The 9,845-nt window shown below is 41.9% G+C and overlaps 1 pseudogene; it reads left to right on the forward strand.

Annotated features, from left to right (window-relative positions):
• Positions 1-952: 952 nt before the first annotated feature.
• LOC102959232 lies at positions 953-4,877 on the forward strand (annotated as a pseudogene).
• The last annotated feature ends 4,968 nt before the right edge of the window (positions 4,878-9,845 follow it).

Genomic DNA, 9,845 nt, shown 5'->3' on the forward strand with positions numbered 1-9,845 from the left:
CTCTCTCTCTCTCTCTCCCTCCCTCGCTCACTTGGGCCTTCTCTAAAAAAAAATAAAGTCCTTCAGCGTTCCAATCTGGTATTAACAGAAGACTCGGCATTGAATACAGTACCGAAAGGTACACAGGTTTTCTGTCTATAGATAGAACCCGCTGCAAGTAAACTATACGCTACTAATTCTGCAATATCATACTAAGCTCCACTACCTGACGAGTTGCAAGAGATCTTTTATTATTTTTTCCTTAATCTATCTACAGGGGGCATTAACAGATCATGTAGAAGTCTTACAAGTTTCGATTGGTTGATTTGTACCTTCTTCTTCACTTGGAAGAGGCAGAGATAAGATTGAAGAAAATCAAGGGTTAACAGGGATACAGGCTGCACATGACATTATTAAAAGTGACTGACTCTTTCCCCATTAAACAAATCTCTTTGCTATTAATTCCTTCCTCCATCATTTCCCTTGGCCAAGGCTTACTAAAACTCTCTGACCATATCAAGAAAGAATAAGATGTCTAAAGACACTAAGGTGCTTTGCACCATTTCTGCAATTTCAATTTCAAACTTCGGTGGAAGGAGCTGAACTATTTTGATGCCAGTTTCACTAAATGAAACGAACATTACACACGCACACATGCAAATATTCCCTCTTTTTCCAAACCAATGTAAGCACCTCTCTTTTGGAACAAAGATGGAATGTATCTACTTGTCCAAAAAGAATGCAGTTATGTTCCTGAAGTCACGAGGAATATCAAAAACTTCTGACATGTTTTTATCAGTTTGTTAGCAATTGATAGCAATGTTGTCTCAATGGATTTAGAAACTCACTTAAAAGATCAACTGCTGAATTTAATTCTTGACTGACTCATTCATGATACAGCTCTCTTTTGAAACTCTCTTTCATTTAATCATTCGACAACTATTTTCCTCGTATCTATTATGTGTCCGGCCAGATGCTAGATGCCGGGGACGCAAAGACAAACAAGATAAGAGTTCTGAAAGCGGAAGCTGATTATAAAGGTACGTGGATCCTTTTCTGCCTTTATCTGGTTTTACCTCCCGACAGCTTTCTACCCAATGACGACCCCCTTCCTCCTGAAACCCTCTCTTCTCATTGCTTCCGCGATGGAACACTCTTCCGGTTCTCTTCCTGACTGCTCGTTCTCAACGTTCTCCGCCAGCTCTGCTTCCGTCAAATCTCTAAATGCTCGAGCATCCTCGCACTTGGCCTCGAGCCACATGCTCCTTCTCTATTTGCAATCTTTCCCTTGGATTGTCTCATTTACCCCAACAGCTTTAAATACCATCTGACAACTCCCCCAATTTTGTGTCTACAGCTCGTGCCTTTCTTCTCAGCTCCATACCGCCTACTGGACACCACCACCTGTCTCTTATAAATATGGCAAATTAACCTAAGTCTGAGACCGGCCTTAACCCTCCTCTGCAACTCCCACCCAACCAGCGTCCCCATTAGAACAACCGGCACCACAGTTTCCTGTTTTTCGGGCCAAAACTAGGAGTCATCTTTGATTCTATGGTGTGTCTCATCCTCACGTCCAGCCCACGGGCAAGTCAAGTCAACTCTGCTTCCAGAGTGAGCCTCCAATCTTTCCACCTTCATCAGATCTTCAACCTCGTCCACGACAAAACTGCCTCCTAACTGATCTGCCTGCTTCTAAGCTTGCCCCACTGCAAACTATTTTCTTTGCAGAAGCCAAAAGTGCGCTTCTAAAAATACAAATTAGATCATACCTGTTGCTTGTTCAATAGTTTTCCATTGCATAGAGATTAAAATCCAAACTCCATACAGCAAGGCACAACAGTGTGGCCCCTGCCTTCCCTCCAGTCCCCCCCCAAACCGCTGTCCACACGGCCTTCCTATCACATAGGCCTTTGTTAAGTTGCATGGACAGTCCAGGCTCTTTCCTGCTTTAGGCGATGTCCTTGATGTGAGATGTCCTTACCAAGCTCATTCTCTCTTACGGATCTGAGCCTCCAGATAAAGTCTTCAGGGAGCACCTCCCTAATTACCTTCTTTTTAAAATTCTTTTACCATTTGTTTTCTATTATAGCACCATTTTTTTTTCTTCAACAAACTTCCATAATCCCAATTTAACTAATTAATTTGTCTGCTCTCAATCTCCACTACTAGAATGTGGTTTCTAAGAATACAAGTGCCATTGATACGTTGTTTACCACTGTGGCACAAGCACCTATCATAAGCCAGCACAGAGTAAATACTTGCCAAATAAATAAGTATATTGAATTATCTCCAAGATTCCTCCTCTCTCCATCAATCGGTGTTACCACATCACACGTTGCTAAGTGTGGTGAAGTCAGCACTTTGTCTTGATAAATATTCTTGAACACTGTACATTTTTAATCTGGGTTTTTAAATTATAAATCTAATGTCCTATAATTATCGTAAAGAAATATTGAATCTGATAAGATGAATTTCAAAAAAAAATCTTTAACTCTAAAGTAAATATGTAAAAATATTCATAAATCACAGCATCTAGGAAGCCCTTCATATATGTTGAACAAATGAATGAATTCCTTCATCTTCATTACTGACAATCCCCAATTTTCATACATATTTGTCCACCATTAGCTTCAGGTTTAGGCTCATCAAAGATATGCATTAATAAAATGGATACAATACAATTCCTTTAAGATTGTTTCTCTGTAAATGTCCAGACATCAACCTAAGAAGCTATATGTTGCTTTAAGACCTTTTTTCATTTTCTCTAAATGTACCCTGATATACTAAGCAAAACTGTCATCACCACTATATCTAGACACAGCTTTCTCAAAATTATTATAGACACAGGAAAAGCTAGAAAGGTGTTATGTTTATAATATTACTCTAAAATAAAAACAAAGTGACAAAAATATTCTTCGTCTCCCCAAAGTGTTTTGTTCACTTCCCAAATTCTAAAGTACATATCATCTCTTCTCCAGCACTAATAAAAACATTTGCAACACCTCCTGAAATGTAGTATATTTACAGCTACCAAAGTCCAACTGTGCTCTGACTCAGCAAAATGAGAACAATCGAATTCATGAAATGCTTCAATAAGGGGCAAAAATGCTTTAATAATGGGCCAAAAAATGGGCAAGGGGAAACGGAAATCAAGTCAGATTTCGTTGCATTTATTTGCCCTGAATGGCTTTTCTCAATAGGCTTTTCGGACTCAACCTTAATGAAGATGTCACTTTGCAACACAGCTACAAAATGTGGCGTTACTGACTGGCACCAACTCAACCACAAAGATCAGGATAAAGCAAAACGCTACAACATTATTTTTGAGGAGATATAAATGATAGTTGTACGGGAAAAGCACCGCACTGTGAAGAAAGATACTTTTGTATTTATTACATATTAAGGTTAAGCGACTGTGTTGTGTGACAGACCCATTAAACACTCAGACCCTCAAAAGGCAAACCTAGAAGAGTGCTGCTGTCTTTCTTATCAGCCCAGAAAATAACTGGCTCAGGGAAGCTTCTAAGGTATGAAAAAAATTTCTCCCAATTTTATGGTCGAGAGAAAAATAGAGCTCAGATGCTAGTATCCTCAAAGGTGGTCAGAATTAGTCTAGAAAATCTTTGTGGAGGGGCGCCTGAGTGCTCAGTCAGTTAAGTGTCTGAGTCTTGATATCTACTCACATCACAGTCTTGTGGTTCATGAGATCGAGCCCCGCATTGGGCTCTGTGTTGACAGCATGGAGTCTGCTTGGGATTCTCTCTCTCCCTGCTTCTCTCTCTCTCTCTGTGTCTCTCTCCCTGTTTCTCTCCCTCTCTCTCAAAATAAATAAACATTTAAAAAAAAAAAGATGCTACTTCCTCTTAAAAGAAAAAAGAAAAAAGAAAATCTTCATGGAAAGGAGGGAAACGTGTTGTGGGACAACATATATTAAATGGAGAAGTAATGTCATAGAAGCAATGTCATAGAGTCTAAAGCAAAGGATAGCCAGCCGAGATTGGGCCAATGCAGAGACAGGGTGTAGTGGAAAATTAAAATAAACAGTTATTGGGGCGCCTGAGTGACTCAGTCGGTTAAGCGTCTGACTTCGGCTCAGGTCACGATCTCATGGTTCGTGGGTTTGAGCCCCGCCTCTGGCTCTGTACTGACAGCTCAGAGCCTGGAGCCTGCTTCGGATTCTGTGTCTCCCTGTCTCTCTTCCTCTTCCCTCACTTGCGCTCTATCTCTAGCTCTCAAAAATAAATAAACATCGAAAATAATTCTTTTAATAAATAAATAGCTATTCACAACAACAGGGCAGAGTGAAATGGGGAAGCAAAAGAAGCAAGAAATACATGACCGTCAAGTGAAGGCCTAGTCTCAGAGATCAGAGACTTGAAGGGAAGAACAGGTTAAAACCTAAAAAGAAAGAAAAGCAAGATCCCAGTGCGCTCAAGGCCACAGAAGTCCCCCAACATCCTTCCTGCTTATTCTTCCAATATAACACACAGCTGGGCCCACCTTACCACATCCTGGCTGATACTAACATTATCAACTTTTCCATTAAAGCCAAAGTCGACGTAGGATAGTCAATGATGGGCTGTCTGTATGCCAAGTGCATCCCTTGTATAACTGACTTTTTAACGGCCGAAACTGAGAGACAGGGGCACAAGTATTAAGGGGCCCTAAGGACTGCCAAGGATCCAAGGCTGGAAGATGACCGTGCACACACCAAGGAACCTATGCGAATGACCGCTCAGTATAGATGGTAACTAAGCAGTGCCACGCCGTGGCCACAGCTGACCAGGACTTTTAGTGAAGGATGGAAAGATCCCTGGAGTTCCCATCATGCACGTTTCTACTACAGGTACAACACTGAACAGATGCCAGGTGATTATGGAGCCCCTTGGTTCTAATTCTTCAAAAAAGGTTCCTCCGCCTGCCTTTACCAACTTGTTCTGTTGCCAGTTCCCGTAGCAATAGGCTATAACACGAATTATTATTCCACTTACTCATTCACTCTGTTACGAGCTGAGTATGGCTAAATACACTCGACTTTGGGGGCGCCTGGGTGGCTCAGTTGGTAAGCGTCCGACTTCAACTCAGGTCATGATCTTAGTGGTTCGTGACTTTGAGCCCCACGTCAGGCTCTGTGCTGACAGCTCGGAGCCTGGAGCCTGCTTCAGATTCTGTGTGTGTGTGTCTCTCTCTCTCTACCCCTCCCCTGCTCGCACTCTCTCCTGCACGCACACACACACACACACACACACACACACACACACACACTCTCTCTCTCTCAAAAAAAAAAAAAAAAATATGGGGCACCTGGGTGGCTCAGTTGGTTAAGTGTCCAACTTCAGCTCAGGTCATGATCTCACAGTTCGTGAGTTCGAGCCCCGCGTCGGGCTCTGTGCTGACAGCTCAGAGCCTGGAGCCTGCTTCAGATTCTGTGTCTCCCTCTCTCTCTCTGACCCTCCCCAGTCATGCTCTGTCTTAAAAATAAATAAAACATTTAAAAAAATATTTAAAAAAAATAAAAAAATAAACATTAAAAAAATGCACTCACTTTCTGATGGTTTTTGAAACTGATATTTTGTATCATTTTAAAATTTGTTGTATCTTTTTATAAATCCGATGATTACTCGCCAAGTAAAATAAAACAAAATAAAGTAAGACAGCTACTGGGAGACAACTTTCAGAAGGCTTTAAACCCATCTTCAAAATCTTTTCATTGATCAACCAGCAGCCAGGGGCCCCATCAGTGACAGGAATACATTTAAAAGGCACCTCAAGAACACGGTGTACTCTTTCTCTTAGATTTTCTTTTTATTTGTTAGAAAAAAAGTCAAAGTTGAAACATCTTATACTCCACAATAAATACAGAGATAGAAACATCAGAGCTCAGAACGAGACACAGAGTTCTAAAAGTCATCCATCTATGGGGAGTAACTGAAATCATGAGAAGTAAGACTGGCAAACCGTGAGCCTTCCTAGGAAGTCAAAGTAAGGCAGAGAGAGAGAAAATGAGAAATGCTGAGGATGCATCAGCAAGATCTGGAAACATCGTTAATGAGCTGGGGAAAGAGAAGAGAGAAAAAGAATCATAAAGAAGACAGGAAGAAAGACAGGTGATCTGTAAATCCAAGGACAGAAACGAAGAGGGAAGTGTCAAAGCAGCACGCGGGCCAATGAGACAAACACCTAGAGAAGACAGCACGTAACCATAAGCATCTAAGGAAAAGGCGGACTGCACGGGGCTGGGGTGAAAGTTTGGCCGTAACAGAGAGAAAAGATAGACAATGACTTTGAAGAGCTGGAACAGAGAAAAGGAGCGAGAAAGAGCATTATCACAGCCAACTGATCTCAGTGAAATACCGACGATCAATCAGGAGACAGCCTCTTGGGACATACTAAAATTTGAGCTCTTCGAGTATGTCCATTTTCACCCCACTTGGCACTAATGAAAAAAACATATGGGATTGGATCAAATTTCACATCGTAGGCTAACTAAATGATGTTGCATTATGAACTTTGAAATGTCAGTTTGGCTCATCAACAGTGACCTAGTCATGATAAAAAAGACGAGCATGGGGGCGCCTGGGTGGCTCAGTCGGTTGAGCGTCCGACTTCAGCTCAGGTCACGATCTCACACTCCGTGAGTTCGGGCCCCGCGTCAGGCTCTGGGCTGATGGCTCGGAGCCTGGAGCCTGTTTCCGATTCTGTGTCTCCCTCTCTCTCTGCCCCTCCCCCGTTCATGCTCTGTCTCTCTCTGTCTCAAAAATAAATAAACATTAAAAAAAAAAAAAACTTAAAAAAAAAAAAAAAGACGAGCATGTTAACCTAGATAAAAATATGTCAAACTGCAAGAAAGGGTCTAATTTTTGAATTTGAAAAACATCGTTCTCCTTACCCAATAGAGCTGAAAAGCTGAAGCATCGTGGATTTTCCCACCGCAGAAAGAGACCACAGCTGTATTTTCTAAGAACCACAACTGAGGTCCTCGCCTGCACGGACAAAGCTGCGGGCACACACAGGCAGGAGATTTTTCCCACTGCGTTTCTGAAGCGAGTGTGCCTCACCCACTACAATCTCCAGCTGCCTCCCCGAGGCCAGCAGGCAGGTGCAATCCGCACGGGAGACACCCCCTGAGCCCCTTGCCCTGGTGGCCAAAAGGCTGGTGTTCCAGAGCTCCACAGGAATGTAACAAATAGATGGACAGCTCCCGGCAAGGCCACCACCTCCAGGGTGCTACTACGCAGACAACAGAAGGAAACACAACCCCAATCTTCCTGGCGGGGTGGGGAGGGGGAGGCCTATTTAGGTAGCCTGGAGCTTCAGCTTGAGGGACAGGCTTCAGGCCTCCCACACATCTAGAGGCTAAGGAAGGAAGGTCAGAGAACGTAAGCAGGCAGATACCGCCCTCACGCACCTCTCTGGCCCTGCTACGGGTATGGTTGTGGCCCCACAGGACAGTACATACTTGCATACTTTAAACGCTGCTGCCTGAGGGTCTGGCTTCCCACCAGCCTGAAACTAGGCGCTAAATAAGATTCCTCCCCTTGGATCACCGACAGGTCTTGGCACATCCACATCAGTGAGGGCAATTAGGCAGTTTAGACAGTCACGAAGGTTTGAGAGACAAGCAGGAGCTAGGGCAGGCTTGAACAAGAAGGATCACACTGCTTCAAGACTAAGAGAGGCAGGGGCGCCTGGGTGGCTCAGTCGGTTAAGCTTCCGACTCCGGCTCAGGTCTGGATCTCACAGGTCGTGAGTTCGAGCCCCGCGTCGGGCTCTGTGCCGACAGCTCCAAGCCTGGAGCCTGTTTCGGATTCTGTGTCTCCCTCTTTCTCTTCCCCTCCCCCACTCACGCTCTCTTCCCCTCAAGAATGAATAAACAAACAAGCAAAAGACTGAGAGGGGTAGTTGTTTCACCTAATACGTAGAAACAAACACAGGGAGAGTCAAGCAAAATGAGCAAGTAAGAGAAATACGTTCCAAACTAAAAAACAAGACGAAACCTCAGAAAAAGACCTTCATGCTACAGAGATAAGTAATCTACCTGATAATTCAAAATGATGGTCATAAAGATACTCACTGGACTTGGGAGAAGAATGGATGAACACAATGAGAACTTCAACAAAAAAACATGTGGAAGTATCAAACCGAAGTCACAGAGCTGGAGAATATGCTACCTAAACTGGAGAATACACCAGAGGGGACAACAGCAGGCTGGGAAAGCAGAAAAGTGCATCAGTGAGCTGGAGGATGAAACAGTGGAACTCACCCAGACAGAGCTAAAGGAGCTCACCGCTACTAAACCAGCCTTACACGAAACATGAAAAGGACTTCATGCTGAGAAGAAAGGACACTGATTAGTAACGAGAAAACATACAAAGGTAAAAATCTCACTGGAAAAGGTACATATATAACAAAGGTAGTAGAAACATCACTAATAACACTACTATAAAGGTTAAAAGGCAAAAGCAGCAAAATTAGCTAAAACTACAATAATTAGTTAAGGGGTACATAAAATAAAAAGATGTACAAAATGACATCTAAAGCATAAAATGTGGTGGAGAGAGTAAAATGTAGAGTTGGAGGACGTGTTCCGATTTTAGTTGCTATCAACTCAAAACACACTATTCTATACGTGGGAAGTTACATGTGAACTTTATGGTAAGCCACAAAACAAAAAAATAGTAAATACACAAAAGAAAAAGTGAGAAAGAAATCTAAACATAACACTAAAGGAAGTCATCAAACCACAAGGGAAGAAAGAGAAGAAAAAAGGAACAAAGAGGAACTACAAACACAGGCAGAAAACGATTAACAAAATGGCAACAAGTACATACCTATCAATAGTTACTTTAAATGAAAATGGACTAGGGGCACCTGGGTGGCTCAGTCGGTTAGGCATCCGACTTCGGCTCAGGTCATGATCTCGCGGTCTGGGAGTTCGAGCCCCGCGTCAGGCTCTGTGCTGACAGCTCGGAGCCTGGAGCCTGCTTCAGATTCTGTGTCTCCCTTTCTCTCTGACCCTCCCCTGTTCATGCTCTGTCTCTCTCTGTCTCAAAAATAAATAAACATTAAAAAAAATTTTTTTTTAATAAATAAATAAATAAATAAAAATGGACTAAATACTCCAGTCAAAAAACAAAGTGGCTAAACGAACAATAAAACTAGATCCATCTATATTCTGCTTGTAGGAGACTCGCTTCAGAAGTAAGGACACATGGAGACTAAAAGTAAAGGCATAAAAAAATATATCCCATGCAAATGGGAATGAAAAGAAACCTGGTATAGCTATACTCATATCAGACAAAATAAACTTTAAAACAAAGACTGTAATAAAAGACAAAGAAGGGCATTATATAATGATAAAAGGGTCAATCCACCAAGAAGATATAATATTTACAAATATACATGCACCTAATATAGAAGCACCAAAACATATAAAATATACAAAGTAAATATTAACAGGTAATATAGCAACAGTAGGAAATTTTAACACCGTACTTACATCAAAGGTTGGATCATCCAGACAGAAAGTCTATAAGGAAACTATGGCTTCGAATGACACATTAGACCAGATGGACTCAACAGATATATAAAGAAGATTCATCCAAAAGCAGAAGAATACACATTCTTCTCAAGTGCACATGGGATATTCTGCAGGATAGCTACACATTAGGACACATAACAAATCTCAATAAATTCAAGAAGACTGAAATCAGATCAAGCATCTTTTCCAATCACAATGGTATGAACCTAGAAATTATAAGAAGAAAACTTGAAAACTTGGAAAAACTACAAATATGTGAAGATTAAACAACATGTTATGAAACAACTACTGGGCCACAGAAGAAATCAAAGGGGAGATCAAA

The sequence above is a fragment of the Panthera tigris genome, chromosome B2 (genome assembly GCF_018350195.1).
Source record: "Panthera tigris isolate Pti1 chromosome B2, P.tigris_Pti1_mat1.1, whole genome shotgun sequence".
Taxonomy (NCBI): Eukaryota; Metazoa; Chordata; class Mammalia; order Carnivora; family Felidae; genus Panthera; species Panthera tigris.